Source organism: Falco biarmicus, chromosome 3 (assembly GCF_023638135.1).
Source record: "Falco biarmicus isolate bFalBia1 chromosome 3, bFalBia1.pri, whole genome shotgun sequence".
Taxonomy (NCBI): Eukaryota; Metazoa; Chordata; class Aves; order Falconiformes; family Falconidae; genus Falco; species Falco biarmicus.
The window spans coordinates 59,414,984-59,438,588 of NC_079290.1; the positions used below are offsets into that span (position 1 = coordinate 59,414,984).

General features: G+C 44.8%; 1 protein-coding gene across 31 annotated transcripts in view; it reads right to left on the minus strand.

The window, feature by feature from the left end:
• EPB41L3 (erythrocyte membrane protein band 4.1 like 3) overlaps window positions 1-23,605 on the minus strand; it is a 143,302-nt gene that overhangs the window by 92,025 nt on the left and 27,672 nt on the right. For 15 of the 31 annotated variants that reach the window (XM_056331835.1, XM_056331832.1, XM_056331819.1 and 12 more), the window contains exon 1: window positions 4,443-4,580. The exons of 4 other annotated variants lie outside the window; for them this stretch is intronic. The gene's annotated coding sequence lies outside the window, so the exon portion shown is untranslated. Of the gene's footprint in view, window positions 1-1,987; window positions 2,862-3,508; window positions 3,641-4,442; window positions 4,585-4,895; window positions 5,011-23,605 lie in introns of those variants that run through there. 12 more of the 31 variants (XM_056331816.1, XM_056331805.1, XM_056331814.1 and 9 more) reach the window with 8 other exon arrangements.

Sequence of the window (23,605 nt, forward strand, 5' to 3'; positions counted from 1 at the left end):
GCTTTCCATTTATTCCAGCCCTTTACCCCCCACACACGCTCTAGGTCCTGGGTTTCCACATTCCTCTTTAACCCTCTAAAGACTTTTCTCAGTGGGTTCAAACATCTCCCACGGATTTCGGTACTACTTTTGCTTCTCAGCTTGCTAACAGATCAGTTTTGATAGGCAGTGAAGCTACTGAAAGGGATTCTCTGTCTGTGGCACACAATGTATTTCCAGGGTCTATAAAGGCACGGGTAAAAAAATTGAAGGGGTCTATGTAAAAATGGGAATTTCACTCTTTTTTATACTTCTACGTACTTTTTAAACTTGTATTTATGTATTATCCTTTCATATGCTGTGTCCCATGTGTTGCAAATAGATTAACAAGTGATGTACAAGATTATTATAATTTTATTTTTGCTTTTATCTGCTTTATTCAAGAGCAACCAGCTCTGCTGATACAGCCAAAGACCAAGTAAAAAGTAAAGATTTCATTTTCCTTCAGAGACAAAAACCTGACAATTACTCAAACTGCATTATATCAACTACTTGGGAAGGGTGCAGGAGATACCGAGTTTGCTGTCTACACAGAACACTGTCTCAGATTAACTCAGTTGTCCCAAATACTGACCCATTTCTGCTTTTCCACAGACATTTAGTCCTTGGCAATCCTCCTGAGTTTCCTCTGCACCAACGCTTATGGTGACAACAATTGAGAATGGCAGGGGCAGGAGCAAAGGGCCCGTAGGATTTCTCTTACCGAAGCCAAGATAAGTGTTTAGGCTCTTCTTCCCCACTACCTGTGCTGTTCTTTTTAAGAACTGGAGATCTTTCTGAAGAAAACAAGCGTTTCTCTTTGGGTGTTTCCAGCCAGCTAATGCAAGAGGAGGTGCTATGTGTTCACATACGCATTTAGACTTGGACCATTCCCCAGCCATTAGAAATGGCTAATACTGGAGATTAAAAATTAAGAGAAACATGCTGTAAAACCTAGCTAATCCATCATCTTTTCAGTAGCTCATCTCTTTTAAAGGCTTCCTTTACAGCACTGATTCAAACTGCTTAGCAATGCTTATTTAAGTCCAGTTCTGGGTAACACTTTTATATACCCTATAACTTTCATACCAAACAAAAACAATCTATCATGATCCTTCGGAATAAACATGTTTCCAGCTTAATTTTCAGCTTAGTTGACAGCAATCATATTTTTCAATTACACACACGCATTTATTTTCATTTGCTTAGAGAGAAATTATGTCTGAATGGAACACTGAAAATTCAAACCCTACAGTTATATTTCCAGTTAAAAATGTGATAATTAAGATGCTAAAATACAATACCCCAGGACCACACTATACATACCAAAAAAACCACAATCCTGCAGACTCACAACAGCCCTCCCTGCATGGACCAACCCTTTGTTTTCAAAGTACAACATACATTGAACACGCACTGAACGTACACAGATTCTCACCCAAGGATGTATTTTGTTGTGAAAAAGTCACACATTTATCAATAGTTCCACGTTGAAAATGCTGTAGCTTGAGAGACAGAGCTGATACTTCATCTGATGAGAAACAAGCATTCTTTTATAACCACTTGTAAATAGTTTGATGTTTTCCCTGAGTCAACAAGCAGTGATTTACTGGTACATGAGATTTCCATGAAACAAGTCTGAATGTCACCCACCATGAATAACACATTTAACACATTTCAAGAACTTTCTGTTAACTCCAGATCATTCCTGAAATATGAAGAAGTGATACTTCACGTATTTTTTCAAAAAAACAACCATGCATAGCCAAGGCATTCACAACCATTGCACCAAACAGCAAACCTAACAAATACAGGTGCCAGCATGCTAATCCGGGTCAAATCTACCATCAGTGTCCATATTATATATAAACCCTCCCAACCTTCAAAGAAAAACCTGTGAACAGTATTTCTTTTTCATCAAAGACTAAATATTCAGCAGGTTTCCACTACAGACAACAAAAGACCTCACCCTGTTTAATTCAAAAATTGCGTTAAATTGTAGCTTCACCTTCGCTGCTTCTTCTCGGAGGAGAGAATAAAACCCCAACTCTAGGCAGACCTCGCCAGTTTTGCTGCAGTTCCCCAGCAGACAGACACAGCCCTACCCTGCAAGGAGCCAGGGAGGCGGAGGCGCGGGGGGGGCTGGGGCTGGGTACCACACCCTGCGGGCCCCCCCTGCTCCTCCTCCTCCTCAAGGCCAAACCTGCCCACCGCAGAAGCAGGCTCCCATCGGATGAGCTCCTGACGTGCATCTGACCAGCTCCCCGGTCATACTGGGCAGCCTTTGGGGAGAAAAGGCCATCAGCTGCATCATTAATGGAGGGATGCGACTGCGTGCATTTAGTTCGGGGAGAGGCCTGCGCTGTACTAGTCTGATTAAATATAACCGATGTATTTTTAATGCTTCTCGATGCGTTTTATGTCCTCTGCTGCAGCAAGCAGGTCTGCAGCACACTGACAGCTCAAGGAGCCTTCCTGCTGAAGCAGTGCTGTACGGAATAAACTTCCAGTGGCTCTTACTCTAATGCAGTGCTCTTGGGCTCTCTTCCCCCCTTATTGCCATGCAGGTCTCATCCCCACGTTAGAGCTGAAACTTTCCAGCCCAAGGAGACCAGCACAGCAGCGTTCACCCAGCCAATGTTATGCATGTACACACACAGGTGCAGCACAACCCGTGTATTTAACCACATCAGTGATGCAGCACGATGAGCTTGACCTTTTTAAGACTCTATGAAAGGACTGTTCTCTGTAGGCTTAAAGGAAAAGCAACTGACCAAGATTTACTAGTCAAAAACTTAGACGTTTTGCTTATAGTCTCTTTTTCTGTGAGATTTAGTTATGCTTGTTTTCTTTATACAAATCTCCCAGCTTTCTATGGACACAAACAAATGCTGACAATATTAAAAGTAAAATGAAAAAGATACAGTTCAGCTCGTCACAGTGTAAAAAGACAGATGCACGTGGGACATGCCTAACCCAGAGCTGTTTCGGTTGGGGTTTGGTTGTTTTGTTGGGGGTTTTTGGGTTGGTTTTTTTGGGGGGGTTTGTTTGTTGGTTTTTTTTTTTTTGCAAGCAGGCCTCTGAGTTGCAATCATTTTGACAGAAAAGACTTCAAATGTTGTGAGTACTTCCCCTTCGACTTACAAGAAACGCGCATGTTGAGTTGAGGGACTGCTCGCCACCTCTACCTCAGAGAGAAGCGGGCGCTGGAGAACAGCACCCGGACCGACGGCCACCTCGGCCCAACGCCGTCCCCTCGAGCACAGCCCCGAGAGAAATAAAAGCGAGACACACACCCCGGCCAGGCTGGCTGTGCTTTGCTGCTCGAGACCATCGCAGAGCGCAACCGGCGTTACCGACAAAGTTTCCGCCCCGCGGGAAAAACAAGAGAACCTGAAACGCCAAAACGCTCCATCCGCCGCCCCGCAGCCCCGCTCCGGTCACCCGCCGGCCGCACCCGCGGGCTCCCCGCTGCCCCCTCCCCACAGACCTGGCCGAGCGCTCCGCGGGGCCGCCGCTCCCGCGCACCTGGGCGCCCGCGGGCCCGCGCCGGGCAGCCACGCGCGAGCCCTCCGGCGGGCGGCACCGGCAGCGCGGGCCCGGCCCGGCGGCACCGGCACCGGGGCAGCCCTTCGCTACCGGCCTGGGGCCGTGGGGCGGGGGCCGGAGCGGCGCTGCCACTGCAGCGGTCCAGGGCTGCGATGCGCTCCGTACATAGCCACACCCACCGCATTGCAGAAGCCACGGCCGGGGAGGAGGGGGGGGACGACACACACGGGGACGACAGCCCCCCCGCCACCGCAGGGCGCGCAACCCCTGCCGGGGGGTGGGACAGAGGAGGGGCCGGGGTGGGAGCCGGCTCCCCCTGCACCGCCCAGGCGCTGTGTCCCCCAGGTGAGGGAGGCAGCGAGCACCCGGGGAGGGGGGCTTGGGGTGCGCCCTACCAAGCCAGACAGCCCCCCCCCCCCCCCCCCCCGTGCCTCTGCCGTCTACAGAAGTTTCCCCACAGAAATGCGGATTGCCCTAAAAATAAAACTGAATTAAAATTGCAACACCGCTTCCCCCCCCCCCCCCCCCGGCACAGCTGCGGCGGGAGCAGCCGTCCCCTCCCCACCGGGCCGCAGCGGCCCCCCAAGAAGCCCCGCCGGCTCCGCGGGGGACACCGCTCGCTGCCTCCCCCGGCGCCCCCCCCCGGGCATCCTGGTCTCGCTCACGCCGCCCCCCGGCCCCTCCGCCGTTGCCAACTTAAAAATGGCTCCTATGAAAGAGGTTATATATATATAGATAGATATAAAAATACGTATATATTAAGAAAAACGTCGGGGGTGTGCAATCTACCCGCGCCCCCCCCGGGCATATCCGGTTCCCCGTGCGGGGAGGACACCGCACGCACCGCGGCGGCAGCGGCGGGCCGGTACCGGTACCTTGGCGGCGGCGGGCAGCGGCGGGGGCGCCCGGCGGCGGCGGCGGGACCGGGGCGCGGGGCTGCTCCCGGCGCGGTGGCCACGCGTCAGCAGCGGCAGCGCAGCCCGGCTCTGCCCAGGGCGAGCCTCCACCGCTTCCCAGCAAATCAGGGCTGCGGAGGCTCCTCCGGAGAGAGGGAGGGAAAAAGGAAAGGGGGGGGGGGGGGGGGGGAGAAAGCGCGAGCGGGAGGGAAGGGGGGGGGCCCAGAAAGGAGGGGGGGGGGGGGGTGGGAAGAGAAAAAAAAAAAATTAAAAAAAAAGCCCACGCCGTGGAGAACGGCAAAAGCTGGATATCAGCAGGTTTCTGAGGCCAGTCCCCCCGGCCTGCTGCTGCGGCGCGAGGGGGGATGCCGGGGGCTGCTCCCCGGGCATACAGCTGGAAGCCACCCCTGCAACCCGCACCGGGATCCCCACCTGCGTCTGGAGGAATCCGGCCGGGTTTTGGCTCAGCTAAATGAATTCTTCTCTTTCGCAGATGAGTTTAGCTGCTGCAGTCGCAACCAAACCCTAGTGATGGAGAGACTCCCTGTGAGCTTAAAAGCTGGGCACTGGCAAGGGCTGGCTTTGATTTACACGTGGGGTCTTTGCTTGGAGGCTGGGGGGTATCAGCCTTTTTGATTTTAATTTCCAGTGACAAACCACATACACTTAAAATCTGGACCCTATTTCACTCAGCAGCATCACCAAAACTGAAAAAACCCGCAGCTTCTGCCATATACCAGCTCCCAATGCAGAACGGCTAATGCAAAACTGGAAATGACTTCTGAGTTTTCACTATGATACAGACCTCAACATGCCACATGTCAGAAATCATCAAAAATCCCTAGTTCGTACAGAAACCATTTGGGAGGGGATAATCCTACTTGGACCATTGCATTTTGGTAAATGCGTAGCTCCTCTTGGAGCACGTAACTGAGCTCTCCACTAACTACACACATATGAGCAGCTATTGGATTTGAGACGCCGCCACACCACGGCGCCCAGAGGCTCTGCTTGTTGGCTTCTCTCGGGGGGCAGAAGCAGCTGAACTTGCTCTTTCTCAGCGGAGGAACTGGCCATGGGAAGGGTAGTGATGGCTGGCTACGGGAGAGCCACAGACCAGCATGCTCTCATACTGCGCCTTCAATCCTGTTGCAACATAGCAGATAAATTAAGCTTAGTCTCTCTTTAGATAGTGTATTTTGAGAGGTCCCCAAAACTCTAAGATCCAAATTATATTCAGGCCTCTCATATGGACGGGGGGGGGGGGGGGGGGGGGGGGGGGGGGGGGGGAGGGGGGGGGCACGCAGTGGAAATGATGATATCTCCTTTAATTAGCAGCATCTCTGAGGGATTTAAGAAGGGAGAGGTTTTGCAGTAGGCAGCAGACGTACCATTTCTCAGATTTGCAAAACTGCACTGCTCTGTGTTTAGTGTAGAATCAGAGCAAGACATACCTGCTGTGCCGTTTAGCAGATCTGGCACATTGTAACGTGCGTAAGAAGGAAGGAAACTTCAAAAGGAAAATGTGTGCCATCAGCTACGAGAAGGCATACCTCTAGTCAAGCAGCTGAAGTAAAAAGACTCGTATACTCTTCTCCACCAGGAGCTCTGGAAGCCATCATTAATCACAAGGGACTGGACTTGACAGCTAAGACACACATTAGAGTTAACAAGGTTTGATTTGAGGAAGAAAAAAAACCCACCAAAAAACAAACTAAGAAGAGGACTGAGTTGGTCTGAATCAAATCAAGCCTCAAAAGCAAGCTAGGAGACCTAGGAAATCTTATTTGAAAAACAATACGAGATTTACCAACTCAAACTTTTGCAGCCCTTGTACTGCCCATTACAGAGGCAGCTGCTGGCGCTGCTCTCCAGCAGTAATACACATGGAGTGTTAGCACCTCCCAGCAACGCGCTGCCCTTGCACAGCACTGCAGGCTCATTTGCCCCACCGTTACAATAGACTCTGTGATCCCTTTTGTGGATATACTGCATATATAATAGCATCTTCCATCCAAGGATCTAGAAGACTTTCAGCCCACTGATTTAACTCAAAACGTCAAGTGGTATTACAGGCTGTTCCTATGGGCAGAAAACCTTTGCAATATGAGGATATGAGATAGCTGGTACCTCTAGGCTACTGATACGGACCTAAGTTTCAGGGCTCTCAACGTTCGCAGTATTTTTTTTTCTTCATTTTCAAATGTTACTAATTCCAAAGTGGGTTAGTTGGCCAGCTTGCCCTGATTTCTGTCAGATGGGAGCTCCATGAAAGTTGAGGCTTCCATGAATCAGCAGTTTTTAATTATTTAAAAGAAATGTTCTTCCAATAATTTATATCAAGCCCAAAACCATACTCCTCACACAGGTGGGAAACATGAAGAATCCCGCTGCACTTCACTGGAGTTTTCCCAATGTCTGTTTACACAAAAGCAAGCTTGGATGACAAGTCCAGGCAGTACTAGAAGAGACTGAGCTCCTGCCTTGCTGTGGGACAATTATTTTATTTTTGCTATTTTCTCGCCCCCCTGGAGGTGATGCTTTAGACCTGGATGTCAGGAACAAATGAGTTTAATGGTCCAATTTGAGTCTCAGCTTGTCCCAACTCCCAACACATCAGGCTCAGCGCAGGCCAAGGCAATCCTTTCTCACCTCCACAAAAGGCCCCACTGGCAGCCAGACACACAGCCCTGCTGCAGAGATGTTCTTAACTCCTCCATTACGCTCATTTAAAAACACCACCAGCCTGGGAGGGGCTCAGGATGCCACACAGGCGGTCGCCCGGAAGGCACAGGCTTTGAACCCTTCTCATCCTGCTGCTCTAGACACACCGGCTCTGTGTGCCACAACCCATGCACCATCTCCTCTCTGTTTTGGTGGCTACAGAAAACCTCTCCCAGCCTGATCCTGTCCGGTCATCCCCTCTTCTCTTCCCATATCCAGCGTGCCCCACCCTCCATCCCTGCTCAGCCCTTCTCCCCTCCCTCCACTTACCACCAGACCTCTTCACCAGCAGCCTCCCAACCCTCTATTCCTCCTTTGCCCTTTACAAAAGGTACCTCTTCATCTCCCTCCCCTCCAAAGCACCTTCCTTCCCCTTGTGCCATATACCTTCCCCGAATTGTCTCCAGAACAAGATCCTCCATTTCCTACCCATGCAAGGAGCCAGATGCATATCCAAATTGCTTCTGTGTGGGGCTGGAAGCCAGGCTGCTCCCAGCATCTCATCCTTTGCAGGCAAAGGCACATAGCTGTCAAGACACCTAGGTAACCCAGCTGTATGAGCGAGAGTCAGAGCCACCCAAGAGATTGACACTAAGCTGGGGAAATGGGTAAAATAGGCAGAAAATTCTGTCCTCCATTCCCTTTTCTAGCCATCCACTGCTTTTGGTTTTCCAGTTTCTCCCCTTCAGTGAACATAAGCAACTTGCTTGGGAAAGCCCTGTGAAGGGAGAGAGGAAAGGAGTTGTTCCTGGCATGAAAAACCAGGGATGAATAAAGACAAAATACAGCCTCCGACATAAAGCAGGTGGATTAGAGGTGGGGAAGGAAAAAGTGCCCACCTCCACGCCCCTCTTCCCCTTCCCCATGGGGTACCATTCAGAGGAGGACAGCCGCAAGGAAAATGGGCCCATGCAGAATATTTGGCCACAACAAGGGCTGTTTTTTATAGGAGAGGGGAATGGGGAAACACACGGTCTCTGCCAGGAAAGGATGAATAGGCAACCCTGGAAGAGCAGGGACAAGGATTATTGCCCAGCCCTGGGAACTGCTGCCTAAAACATTCTTGTGATTCCCTAATTGATTGGACATGGCATTCAAAATAGCACATTACAGAAAAGCAAGACACAAAAATGCTATCAAACTCAGCAAAAGGCTATCTCAAGCCTAGCCAACGATGAATTAGCTGGGTACAGTACTTCAAAAAATGGCAAGTACCGTAGAAGTAGTAGCATTATTACACAGCATTATTAAGAAGATATTTCTTAGCAGACAGGAGCTTGGCACTATCTGTCTAGACGGGTAGATGGGTTTGGAGTCAAACTGTTTTGGTTTTTTTTATTATTATTATTATTATTACCGTATCCACTTCCATTTATTAAAGGCAAACTGTTCTGCCCATGACTCATGCAGCTTAGCTTTCTGCATGGCAATGAAACAAAATTCTCAAAATTAAGAGTGATCACTGTGAGACAGCAGATGAACGTAAAATTTAGAAATTAGATCAGATCTTCTGTCTTCCCTCACTGCAAACATAATGCCTGCAGACCTCTAACTGGCCAATATTACCATTGCCTTCAAATGCACAAGTAGTAAAAGTTCAGGTGAGATATCCCTTAGTGCAACTCAGTGACATAGCAGGTCAGATTTATTCTTGACACTGGTTTATTGACCTCAGTGCAGGGATTTATTTGGTCTGTTGTTTGAAGTCGTAGTCTGCCAGGCAGTGCCAAATCCACTCCCTTTTAAGACTACTGAAGGAACAATCAGTAAATTTGGCTCCAGTGCTTCTGCAACTGAAATCCTGCCTACAGAAGATTTACTGCAATTAATTCAGCACTGCCCTTTGCCACTTTCATATCTGTAGCTACTTTCTGACTAAGAACATTAACTGGATTATCAAGTGATTACCTCCTGCTGCAGTTCCCCTGTTCCCATTATGAACCACAGGTAACCGAATTTTATGCATCTAAGATACTTTGGGATGTACCTGAGGCTGTACCCCAGACAGACAAGAATTACTCTTCAGACAGAGTAACTAAATGGAACTTTTATCTCAGTTAAGGTTTTCATTTTTATTTGTCTACACATAATCATTAATATGGTTTAACTGTACTCTAATTTAATATACAATGACGACATGAAACAAAATACAGAAGATAGGCAATATTACATCAACACAAATTTATTTTAATTTGAGTTCCTAAAAAGCCTAACAATGAGGGAGGCATGGACAACTCCTACTTTCTATTAGCAACTCTAGATGCAACCTAGCTGGCTAAGACCTTTACCAAGGTCAACTCAGACCATTCTTCTTTACTGGGGTGCTTTCTGTTGAATCAGTCTATTTCAGCCCATGGAATTCTGGCTTTTTGTCCTTATTCCCACAGTGCATCCTCTACTTGTGGGGTGTTAAACAGGAAAGCATATAACTTCTTTCAACCTTTTCCATGCTGTTAAACTCTGTCTTGCACCTTAAGTTACAAAACTATTTTTAGCTCTTCTATGTCTTCTTTTCATGAAGCATCCAATTCAGAGACAGATTTAAGCAGTTTACCTTGAGCATAAGGTAAGTCTCACTGACTCAAAGGAGAATCAATGCTCATATTTATCAAGTACCATCAGAAAGGGAAACACCATCCTGAATCCTAATTGCATTCTACAAATTTCTTTTCAAGACACCTCTTCCTCATGACACCTAAAATAAAACGACCTTCAGTGGCCAGGTTAATAGGCATAGTCCCCAACTGCTTCTAAATCATTAGCTCTTGTAAGCTGCAAAATTTACCAGGGAGGGAAAGCACTTCAATGAATGTTTGCAATGCACCCAACACAGTCCACCTCTCATCTTAATAAAGGTTAATAGCAATTAAGGGAATCACTAGTACCTTTTTTTATGAAGTACAATTAATAACTATGCTTATGCTTACCATAATATTAAAGTGTTACTAAGAAAAGATGTTCTGCTCAAGAATGAACACATTTATCCTATATCTGCATTGTCTTACAGTTACACATGCCAAGATGCCACTGGTTGTTTTCTTTAATGGTTGAAAGATTACTTTAGTTCCAAGGATTCCTTAGAAGTAAAACATTCCTGGCCTGGCATGTCTAAAGAAGAACTTCAGGTTCCTGTCAAACTATCCCTCTCCATTTTTATTCTCTCAGAGTGCCAGAAAAGTAGAAAACCCAGATTCAATGTTGGACAATGAATAAACTTTACTCACAGAAAGGGAAAGGGCTGGTGGTTTCAATCTACCAAATATGCTTATTGAAGAAAACAAGAAAGCAAAACCCAAAATACGCAGTGCAATTTCTTTGTCCCCAGTTAGAAAAGTGCACATTTGTTCCCAGTATGTTGACTCCTCTTGCTCTTACTACTTTCCTTGTTTACAGTATTTTAATGGCAGAAGTAGCTGCTCTTCAAAAACCAAGTACACAGGGCTGTGTCCAGCTGTGCCCGGCTGCTCCGAGCCCACCCAGCCAGACGTAGCCCTTGCCTCTCACAGTTTGTCCCTGTCCCACTGTCTGCCACGCTTTCCCTGGCCAGTTAAACGTCTGCATTACCAACAGGAGAAAATCTCCATCCTTCCCACCATTTCTTGGCAGCTTCATCCCACCTCTGCCATGACCCCTTCCCCAAACCATTTATTAAGGCCATAGGAAGAAGCAGGCAAACCTAGCCAAGTTAAAACTAAACAGGAAAGACACAATAAGTCTGACCAGTGCCTCACCATGATTCTCCACAAGATCTCATCAATGCGAGACCGAGAAGTGGGGGGTGTGGTGTGACACGAGGAGTGGGGGTGACGGCAGAGTCACACCACCACCTCCTTTGGCAGCTGTGCCAGCCTGTGCTGGCATCAGACTGCAGTGCTGGCCACCAGCCTTTATTTATGTGAGCAACTGCTCAAAATGATATCCCTAACCTTCAGCCCCTGCCTGCCTGGCCTCCTAGGGACCAGTCCACTCCGGCTAACAGGCCATCTGCACACACCCAGGAGCTCCTCCACCTTATAGCTGCTTGGACGCTCTCGAAATGCACTGCCTTATAAAACCATACTCTAGTTCAGTTTACAGTTTAAGTCTCACATTCAGGTGATGGAACACTGCCAGCAAAGCCAAGTTGAAGGTAGTGAGAAGAGGAAAAACCCATTCTCTTCCCTCTGCTTCGACAGCTCATGCCCCCTGCAACTCACTCCTGCTGTCAGTATTCATGGAGAAAAATCAGGAGGTACCAGTCCAGGCTCCTCGTGTCTTTCCCTTGGTAAATACACTAGCATAGCTTAAAGGCAGGTGTCCTGTGTGCACCCAGCATGCTGTATCCTGGGATAGAAAAGTAGCAGAGTCACACTAGGCTGGCTCCTTTCTAACCGACACACAGCTAATTGCTAACTGGACACAGGCCTGCAAAACAGCCCCTGGGATCTGAGTTTGTATCTCTGTAAAACTCTTAATAGCATGAAAATGTTACTGTTACATTAAAAGGGGGGGGACAACGAGGGAGGGACCAACATCATTCTCAACTCACAGCTTTAAACTGAACAAATTTCACTCATCAAAATGACAAGTGACATGTATTTGTCCCCTAGGCACTGAAAAATATCCAAGAAAGGCATCCCAACGTCTCACCCTTTTGAAAAGCTTTTTACGCTTTGCAAATAATGAGTATCTCGAACAGCCTCTCACAGTGCAAATGCTGAATTTACCACACATCCCCTGAACCAATAATTTTAGGACTGGGTTTGCTCGGTCACCACCGGATTGCTCCCGGTCTGCCCGTGTGCAAACATCTGTCTGGCTGCTCCCAGAGGGATGCACACACAGCCCAAGTTGCCAAGCAACACCCTTGATGCCTTAAGCATCAGGCCAACTCGCCTGCTTTAAAAAAAGTTACTCAGAAAAAAGGCTGATAGGAAAGCACAAGCTTATGTAAGGACCCTGGGTTTAGAACAGGTGCTCTGCCTTTTTCCCAGAAAATATCTGGGCACACAAATTGTTCTGGGTAGTAAAATAAATGTAGCAATTCCTGCCTTGGCCTCCAAAAAAATGCAAACAATTGCGTGGACTTGCTAAGGTTGAAACTGAAATCTAAACAAACATTCAGGTTGAAAACTATCCGTTTTCTGGGTGGCAGCAAAGTTTGCTGCCTTCCCATCCCTTACCCAAATCAAGGAACAAGCAAACACTGATACATTGTATCTGCTTATAGGTAAGCACATCTCAGTGGTTACAAAAGAAACATAACAACAACATATTTACAAAACACCTCTGAAGCAAAGAGCTCCAGGCTGCATTCCCCCCCGCATTTGAACTCATTTTGCTCAAGTGTCAGTTCCCAAGGTCCTCCTTAAGGCAGCCAGAGCAGCCAAACACTCACACTTTTCAAGGTTTCAAAACAAACAGAAAAAGTGGGACTGTAATCTCTGTTGCAAGATCAAGTCATATTACTGGTGTCAGGGCTTACAAACAGTTGGTCCTCAGTTTCCCAGTTTGCCCAAGGACCCTGATGAGACCACTGTGACTGATCACACCACTTTAACGCTTTGGTATCTTGACGCATGAAGCTGTTTAGGAAAAATTTACATTGCCATCGCACCTATTAACAAGTACCATGTTCTTAACAAAAGTAACCAGAGCTCATGCTATTTGGAATTTCACTGACGCCTGAGGTGCCAGACAAGTGTAATAAGGCTGTAAAAGGAGTATTTTCACTTTAAGACTTTGTTCTCTCCTGATAAGACACATAACTGCAGAAATAACAAAAGCCACATTTTCTCAAAGGCAAAATGTAGTGGCGTTGACATGAAGCACTGCATTTACACTATGTGCAGCACACAGCTGTTGCCTTCGCAATTGCAAGAACTCTATCATTCCGTTAGTTTGGAATAAAATGTCGCCAAATCCTCCAATTCTGACTCTGGTATCAAATCAATTTTTGCAGGTAGGGGCTACTTTGCCACTTTTTGTACAGCAGCTAATCTATAGTTTGAGTTATTTTAAGTGGAAGGAAGACATGAAAAAGAAATGTGAGCAAGCCAGATACCCTCTGGAGGCAGTTTTATGAGTTTTTGGAGGACTTGAACGAGTTCCTCTGCTATGTTCCTTTCACATTTTGGGGAGAAAAGTTGGAAAGATGGAAATTAAGCATGGGAAAGATTGTGTTTCTAAGCTTTTATCACTGCTTCTTGTCCTCTACACTCCACCTTTACCACCACCAAGCCCAACGCTCCAAATATGCCTTCAGATGTTTCTGTCAGGCAAGAGAGACCATATGCAGTAGCTGTATGCCTGCTGACAGGCAGCACTGCACACGCTGACTGTCTATCACAACATAACACTTCCATTAGTCAAACAGGCTACCTGCCTGCTACGGCCACCCAGGACATTCAACGGCTGAGCACAAGCCAAAGCAAAACATTTTCCTATAGAGCGCCATGGTCTCCCTCTAGGCTCTTCTAGACCACCATGGCTATACCACCACCACTACTCTTTATTTCTCTTAACCACTATGCAGGGTCGATTTGAACGAGTAGCATCAAAGATGCTGTAGCAGTGTCTCGTGGCATAGAGCCTCCATGTCTTTCCCCATGCCACCCACCCTCTGGTTTGAATTAGGCATACAAAGCCCTCCTTTATTTTCCTTTTTGGGGGATTCTGCCACTCTTTGAAGGAACCTGAAAGTGATTATACAGATGAAAATGAAACCTGAGCTCTTGTTCTCATGTTCCACCCAAGTGAAAAGGCAGGAGATACAGCGGCTTATTCTCAGAGAACTCAGCCTCAAGTTTCCACCACAACTGAGGCAACATATTTCTTGCGGTGCAAGAGTACCAAAACCTTTCAGACAGCAAGATCATTTTTGTGTAGCACTCTGAAATGAGCTTCAAAGAGAAATTGTTTTCATATCATCAGTAAAATCCTCACCGGCAGGTTTTAGGTCTTTCCCGCCACCCCCCCACCCCACCCCCCCCGCTTTAAAGAGCAGCAATTAAGAATAAGAGTAAGAATAATTAAAAACCCCACCTTATAATGAACATTACTTAGAGTAACATGACAAGAAGCCTACCCTTGGAGAGAAATAAATTTTCTGTACTCCACAACTCCCAAGAAACCAAATACTCTGGCATATGTCCACTATTATGATTAAAGTCAGGACTTTTGAAGTTAAACTCCCCAAAGATTACCTTGCAAAGTAAAACAAAGCTAAATTTTGTTTTTCTGTAGCTGACTGGGATCTTGAAATGCACTTGCAAAGGCTGCATCAACACAGATATCGTATTCACTCACCTTCTTCAAAGCCTCTCCAAAGTTAAAATTATGTTGCCCATTATTTATCAGTTTTATTTAGAGTAATCTAATAAAATTCTCACTTTGCAACTTCCCAGACATCACATTCTGTGGCACGTTTAAAGTTTGTATAGAATTCATCAGTCAATGAACTTAGCAGAGCAGAGCAACATTCAGCAGGCAATTACAATGTCTGGAAAATTTGCCATAAAACAGTGGTTATCGTGCACTATATCCATGCAAACTGAGCTATTATGGTAAGATTACATAGCATGTTACATCTTATTTTCTTGTCTTGTAGGTCCTTAATACCCTCAGGTTTTGTACCAGGAGTACAGCAACTGTTGTTAACCACTTCTTGTTAACTCTTTTAGTGTCTGAAACACTTTCATTGTGTAAGGGTGGTGTAGAAAAAGTGAAGTGAATCTGATGGCTGACTTGAAATCAAAAGTAGTGATGCCTATTTGCAGAAGCTAGGATGCAAAGTGGCAGGGCAAGAATTATAGTACCTTGTTCAAACATCACTAATTCATGGTGTTAACACTTCTGAAGTAAAATACAGATGAGGTAACTCTCTAGAAGAAATATGTGTTTATATCTCTGCTTGATTAAACAAAAAACTTCAAATGCATTGGCCTGCACTGCATTAGCTGAAAGAAGAAAACAACTACCAAAGATACTCCATTCAAAATTTGTCTTGGGACTCTACACTCCAGATCATACAGTTTATGCAACTAAACTTCTCATGGAAACAAAATTAAGATCTCCATAAAGAGAAGAAAACAAAAGAAAAGTGAGTTGTTTGGTTTTCCCTATTTACAAAAGAAAAAAAAAGTGATGAAAAATAAGGAAGTTTTTCAAACATTTACAGTAGTTGTTTACCAAGTGTAAAACTTTCTAAGTTAAGGATACGGAATGTTTTGTTTTGGGTACAACCTCCTCAGCCCACAAGAAGTGGTTATAGCTATGCCTAAGCAATCCCAAATATTTGGGAGTTTTACTATAGGGAACAACTGTACACCATATGCACAGAGATGGCACATCTGAAGTAGAACATGAGAGAGAGAAACAACAGCTGCTTGCAACTGTGCAGCTAACACTGAGCTTGGACAAGCCCATGGAGCACCTCCACCCTCTGGGCCACCACGCTGCAGACCTGTAGTGGGAACTCATCTCCACAGCTGCAATGCTCAGCAGCAAGAGGGCTGACAAGATGAAGAACACAGCCAGTGTCTTGGGTACCTGAGTGCACACATGCCTGAACATGACTCCCGATGGTACCAGGATCGCAGGAAGCCTGTATTTTAAGCACTGGGATGTGGTCAGCCTGGCTTGTTGTGAAGGACAAATAACAGCCCTGAGAAACTATGTTCTGTGGAACAGATGAGCTGCAAATACCTACTAGTGGAGTGGACTAAAAAACAGCCTGAAATTCTTACTGGAGAAAGCATTTTGAAAGCATTGCAATGTAGCAGTAATATAATTTTCAACTGTATTGTATATTTTCTTTCCCTATTTTCCAAAGTTCCTGTACTTATTTCTGTATCAGGCTCCCTTTACCTACATATATTTTGGGAAATAAAACCTATCAGGTCTTTCCAAGTGTTTCAATTCCCCCTTCTTTCTCCCACCCACTTCTTTACATCTCCTCATTTCACTTAAGCCTCATGGCTTCAAAGAGCAGTAAAGTAACTTGTGGAAGAGAAGCAGAGTGTTGTAACAGTCTGCTACTAGAATAAGGCAATTAAAAATGGGAAGGAGAGGTAGTATGAATCATGCTGAGTCATCTGACATTCTTTAACTCACACACAAAAAAAAATTAACCTTTCTAAAACTTTAAGTTAGTAACAGCAACCCAGCATTGTATAACTCAGACTCCCCAATGGACAGCCAGTATAAACTGTTAGGACCTGCTCTTACCCAGGCTTTTTGTATCTCTAGAGATTATAATTTTCTTTACTTTTTGTAGTCTTCATTGTACTGCGATAAAGTTTACTTTCTAACTTAAAAGAAACTCGAACTAATCATGTGCGTGAGTGAGAAAAAAAATAATCAAGCCATTTTATTCAAGCGTTCATCATTACACTGAGAATGCACCAACCTATTTTAACATCTATTATGTTTTCTAGTAAATGATTTCAGGAGGTGCTGTCCTCAAGTTACAAGAAACATAAGGATGTTCATGATCAGAGTCAGACCAAGTAGTTTGCTTAAATGAACAGGTTTAAAATCTGATTTGAAAGCTGCACTGAACTTAGTCGCATTGGCAAGAAGAAAGGAGCAGGGAAGGCAGAAGCAGCCCTCCCTCCTCGATCCCCATTTCCTAATGCATATTCTGCGCTCAGGCAGCATCCAATAATTGTATCGGATCTCACAAGACTGCTTCTCTGCCTTGGGAATTAAACTTCTGTGAAATAAAGAATTCTTCTCTGCCTGAAGAATTAAAGCGGTACTACAAAACACACAAATAAGCAGCCTCTCTGGCTTGCCGCGCATAGGTTATTTCTCGGTGCTGCTGATAGGCCTTATCTTGACATGTTCTTTCCCAACCGAACCACTGAGAAGCAACAGAGACTTTCTAAACCTCTGAAAAATCTTATCACTCACTCACTAAGAGCCTGAAACAAACTATCAGGAGTCCCAGGAAGTACAGCAGAGGTGGAAAACAAATAAATAACATTTTAAAAATCAGTTATATCTATAACATCTGCCACGGTAGTTTTGAATAAGCAAACACGATACTCCCCCCTGCAACACACAGGTCTAATCTCAGCAGGTCAGCGGGTGAAGTGGGTGAATGATGCAAGGGTGTCCTCCCTGCCCCTGCCCTGGGCAATGTGGTAACCCTAGTGGTCAAGCAGCCAGCTCAACAAATCCAACAGAAATATAGTGTCAAATAGAAACAGTGCATTGGCTGACTATTTTACAAAGTAAACAAAGATCATTTTAATAGCTGTACAGTTGTATAAAATTGTAATATGGGAAACTAAATTCTGACTCCATTTCTCTATTTGTGTTTTGCCCAGTAGGAGTAATGCTGTATTCACTGAAGAATGAAACAGCTCCATTATGCCCAGTAATAAACTAATAATTACAAAATACATGCTCATCCCAAACATATTCTAGCATATGATTACAACCCATTTGATAACGCAATTCCAAACACAGTTAATATTTGAAAATTACACGCACACTCACATGGGAAAGATAGCAACTGTGTTTAACATGGGTAGTTAGTGCAATTACAATAATTTCTCATCCAAATTATGTGCAGAAGTTGATTTTGCATGTGGCTCCTGGCATCACTCAGCAGACCCGCCCTTTCCCCCAGCAGCACATGAAGGTCAGCTGCTTTTAACGCCGGAAATTTAGTGAAACAACGTGGTTTGTTATTGCATTGAAACTGGTTTTAGTCAGCGCAGCTCACAGCTAAATGGCAGGCAGAACAAGCAAATTCAATTAAAATAGCTCTGAGGCAAAAAGGAGATGAGTGTATTAGGAAAATATAAATGGGAATTTAAATGGGTGCTACAAGAGCATAACCAGGCCATAACACAACCATGCTTTCCCCCTTTTATACCCCCATTTTTCCTCTAGATATGCAGAATATTTTTAAACCGGCTGCTCTACTTCACAACTGTATCTTACCTCAGCATAGAGCAAGCAGACACAGAATAGCCAGAGTTTTCACTGTTCGTCCCACACCAATTCTCTCTTGCAGAGGAGAACTTGCTAAACACGTGGTCTGGAGTATTCCTCTTTCCCAAGCTTAATTTCTGTCCCCTGCCCTGTTCTGAGAAGGCACACAGAGCATCCTTTCCACAGGGAGGCAGGCAGGCACACAGGGAGGCAGGCTGGGTGCAGCAAGGGTAAGAGCTGCCACCAGCCCCTAAATGAAGGAGAAGGCAAAGTGCGGTGCAGCCCCTAAAGCTGCAGGGCTGCTCTGCCCAAGAGCTTCAGAAATTAGCCTGCAAGTTATGCAGGCCATCAAAAACATTACCAATATTCACATAATCCCTTTATTATTTATTTTTATTTTATTTTTTAAATTGTTGCAAGACACTGCTCCACATATTGTCAAAGACAGCAGAACATTTTCTTGGGCTCACTTGCTCAGCATCAGAGCAGTTTGGGACCTGTTCTTTAGAGCTTGTTTTATTCTAATGAGTCCTAGAGAATAGTGTCACTCATGAACTGTGCAGCTCCATGCCTCCCCAAGAGCCAGGGTCTTCTGGACTTGAGCTCATCTGTGCCTTGCTTTGCAGTTAATTAATCAAATTCCTTCCCTTCATCATTGCTTGTGGCACCACTTATCTCCAAACTGAAGAACACTATCTAGATAAGGGAGAGTCAAACCCATTTTAGTCCTACCAGATACCAGGTGGTCCTACACAACACGTAAGAGAAGCAAGAATAAAAATTACATTTTCATTGTATTCGACTATTACTGTGTCTCTCAGTGAAACAGTTTTTTTAAACGCAATTGCATATGCGTTCTCCTAACATCTACACGTCTCTTCTGAAAACAGCCTTAACAAAAACTGGCTTTCAATAGGTCTCTGTCACCATAATAGCTGTGATGTGCAGCTACATCCTTCTGCACCAGCATGGGACCAGATACCAGCATCCATCTAAATTACCAGTTTGGTTCTGTTTCTGTGACTCTTCCGCAAATTAAAGAAAAAACAAACAAAAAAAAGTCATCAAAGCAATGTTTGAGTAACACACGTTACTGAAGTTCAGCCTCAAAGTATTTACTCTTCAGAGCTAACTAACAACAGGTGTTTTCTGAACTAACACCAGCCAAAGCTGGTTTGGTTTTTTGGTTTTTGTTGTTTGTTTTTTTTTTTTTTCTTTTCTTAGCATCAAAGTAACACAACCCCAAGCACAAGTATTTTACTTTCACAGAACATGCCTAAATTTTCCTTGTGGCTTCCACAATAGTCTTAAATCAGAGATTTAATGGATTTAGGATGAAGACAGACTTCATAGGACACTGAATAAAACCTTTTCTGTCCTTAGTATCATGTACTGATTGGGCCACCATTTTTAAAGAAAGATAAATACTTTTCTCCTTATCTTTCATCCCATCCTCCCCCCATTTAATTATATAGTTCCAGGGATCTTTTCAGGTATCAGTATGAAAATTAGAGAACTTTTCCTATTGATACACATAAATTACATTATTAAGTCTTCTCCTATAGCAGCATCACACAACTCAAGGCAGTGGTAAGAGTTAAAGCATGCTATACCCTGTACACATCAACAACAGATAACCCTTGTTTTAGACAGGATTAAGATTAGCAACAATGCTAAAGTGAAATTATTTTGAAACTAAAACCACTTTTCCCAGTGAATCCAAACAGCTTCACATTTTTTACATGTAATTTTGTTTATGTTGTGTCTAGAGCAAGTGTAACTTGGCAGGAGTGCAATACTCTGCAGACAGATATGGCAGCAGAGGAAAAGATGGCAACTCTAAAAATAAAGGCTCTAACAGTATCATAAGCAGAGCCAAAACACAGATGAAATACGTATTTGCTATCAGCGAGGTGAAAGGGATGGTGGAAGCCCATGCAGCAGAGAGGCCCTCTGAAAGACCATTTTTACTTTTCTTTGAGTGAACTGGGCAGGACAAACTGTCCCTCTCCTTTATGCTGGTAACACTGAGCATGTGAACAGACTGAGAAGCTTCAGAGGAACACATCACGATGGCCAACTTCTACAACAGAAAACTGACAAAACAGTATAATATATTACATTAACATTAATATTAAAGAATCCAGTACTTAAAAAATGCCAGAATTAAGTTGCCTTCCTCTGATGCACTATTTCAAATCCCCCCCTTCCCCCTCTCCTTTTGTCTGGGGGGTCAGGAAAGAACTGCTGCCTTATCCGTGTAAAGGGTGAAAGGTATTTAAGGAATTGAGCTATGAAGACGGAATTATCAATTTCCTCGCATGCCTTCCTGTAGTGCTTAACTCTGGTAAACTACCACTGCAAGAATAGCCTTCGATACTGAATCACAATGTTTCCAGCCACCACTTTACACAGGAGACTGAGCCACTCACGTTGAAGTCAAAAGCATCCATCAATTTGGGATGCTGAACTTGTGCCATCCGGGGAAGGGTGCTTACATCACTTGGTATCTTTAGCACAATCCAGTACTTTTCAGCTCCAGCTCATCATTTTTGCACCGTGATTCTCAAATCTCAGAAAAAGGAAAAATCAGATAAAGCAACATAGCATCACTAGGGAACCCTGGGGCAACGGACAGGACTGAATGATCAGTCAGGTCCAGTCTGCTACTTCATCACCTGCATTGCCTTGCCCCATTTATCACAGCCCTTCTGTGAGAAGTAAACAGGAGGCTGGCTGGCTTCCAAGCACATCACTGAATGAGTCTACCCAGGGCAAAGCAAAGATACCACGCTCTGGTCCCTTCCTCTGACTTGCTTCTGTTCTGCCCCCTTTGTTTCCCCCATGTTCTGATCCTTCTCATACTCTCCACTCTAAGGCTTTTCTTCCATCCAGCCCTAGTCATATCAACTTACTCAAATCTTCATTCAACACAAGGTTTTCACGCAGTATTTCACTCAGTATGGCCTTGCCAAGAAGCCATGCACCCTGCTAGGCTAATAGGCTTTGCCTGAAAGCACAAGAATAATAGAATTTTTGAGAAAGGACTGTCAGAATTTGAATACAGGTAAAACAATATCTTATCCTTTCATTCCTGAAAATAAGGTTAAGATAATTTTGGCTTCGGGAAGAAACAAATCCCTTCTCTTCCACTCCAAGTGAGGCACATGCTCGTTTTGGATAAAAGGGTTAGCCCAAGTGTTTCAAATTGGGAGTAATTATGGGTGGAAAAACACTTCCCATGAGAAACATCAGACTATCAGTTGAAATAACTACAAATAAAAATCTTATAAAGCATAAGATTATTTGAATCATTGAATAATTCTAAGTGGAAGAGGCCTCTGAAAGTCACAAAGTCCCAGCTCTTGCTGAAAGCAGGATTAACTTCAAAGTTAGATGTGGTTGCTCAAGCCTTTGTTCTGTCAAGTTCTGAGTATCTTCAATGATAAAAAGTCTGCATACTCTCTGGGAAACCTGTGTTGATATTTCATTATCCTTACTGTGAAATTTATTTATTTACACCTAGCAGGAATTCCCCTTTCTGCCACGCACTTTCAAGATGAGCCTGCCCCACTTTACCTACAAACCATTCATGCATAAGATCCCACTTCAATTTTTCCTTCTCCAGGATAAAGTTACGCTTCCTTCCTCTCTTGGTCTATCATTCTGTCCTTCAGCATCCTTGCAATCTTGATAATCCTCATTCTAAAACTGAAAGCCTTTCTTCCATGGGACCAGGACCCAAAACTGGGCACAGGGCTCCAGATGCAGCCCATCCATTGCTGAATAGAGGGGACTTCTCTTCACATGCCATCTATGCTCTTTTTAATCATCATGGACATGGTTTAGCGGTAGACTTGGCACTGTTAGGTTTACAGTTGGACTCAATCCTAATGGTCTTTTCCAACCTAAATGATTCTGTTATCTCTCCCTATGGTTGGCCCTCACTGCTTTAAAGGCACACTGCTGAATTACGCTCAGCTTTTCCAAAGGGATTTGTACGTCCTTCCCCACAGGCTGTTACTAAGGCAGTCATCCTCCAGCCTGTGCTGCTGCTTAGGTTTATTCCCTCCTAGGTGCAGTACTCTGCATTTTTTTCTTTGCCAAGCTTCACAGGGTTCTCTCCTAGTCCACTAATGCAGCTTTCTGTGGCTCTCCCTTCCTGCACCTCCTCAAAAATTCAGTCCTTTGCACAGCACTGTTAACAGCGAACGGGAATCACACCTAACAGCGGAAAAAGTCTTTGGAGCATAAAGTCACCTGGCAGGTAATCCTGGGACACCTCTTAACAGCTTATGTTCAAGCCTAGGACTGAGCCGGCTGCTGCTCAGTCATGGAGCTGATACGCATCCACTGCCTTCACGGGCAGCCCAAGCAATGCAGTGCAAACGCTGCTCCTGAAGTCTTCATTAGAAAAGGTCCCAAATCACCTTCCCGCAGAAGGAACAGGATACATTTCTTCCAGCATTGCTTTTAGGAACATTAACTACCTTCACATGAAGGCACACAAAAAACAATGCAAGCCAGGGAGTACTAAACTAGACATACAACGAGGAGGAATGACTGATCTTTCCGGGAATGAGATGAAGGATGTAGAACTGATAGGGTTTTTTTTCCCAGTCCTCTGAAAAGAGCACGAAGCTGATGGATGATTTTTTGAAGGAACATATTGTTTAAAATGTTGGCAACACATCACCAACCTTTCGGGTCTACTTAATTAAAATGGCTGTCTCCGAAAGAATCAAATTAATATTAAACATGAAAGATGAAGAAAAAGCAGGAAGCTGGAGAAAGGAACAGATTTAGCTGACTCATCCCTTCGGGATTCCTGTTTAATGACACTTTGCCTACAACGGAGAGAGAATATTTCTCAAGCAAAAAGTTCATGGAAGGTAAATCACTTCATCCATCACCACTGAAGCAATGTAATGATGCTAAGATGCTAATTGCCATCTATGTTCCTACAACATTTAATTGAACCGGTAAGTGACGTGGCTGGCTTCTTCCCCAGAAAGGTTAGCGTGTGGCCCCATACAAAAATAGTTGCTGGTGATCTCAGCTGGGATGTAATCACCTGCCCACGCCAAGAGCATTGCAGCTCTGCTCGTCATCAGACAAAATACTGTAACCGTGTCCCTGTGTACCCGCTCTGGCCAGCTTTGCTTCCCAAGCAGTAAAGCTGCATGTGCTACTGTCCTAGAGGGTTTTTGGTGTGATTGCATGTGTTATCTAGGCCTCTGCTAAAGTGACATGAGGAAAGCTGCCCAGACCCCCTGAACACACTAGGGCTTGACATACATTTCTACCGTGCAAAAAAAAAAAAAAAAAAAAATTGCTGTTTGCTAGCAATTCAGCTACAGTTGTGGTTTTTGGATTGGATGTCAGGGTCAAAAAGCTAGTTGTGAAAAAACACAGATCTCATGCTCTCTGTGTGCAGCCAGATTCTCATCTGGCCCGGGCTGGCAGGGCTCCACGTTGACAGTCTGGCTCCC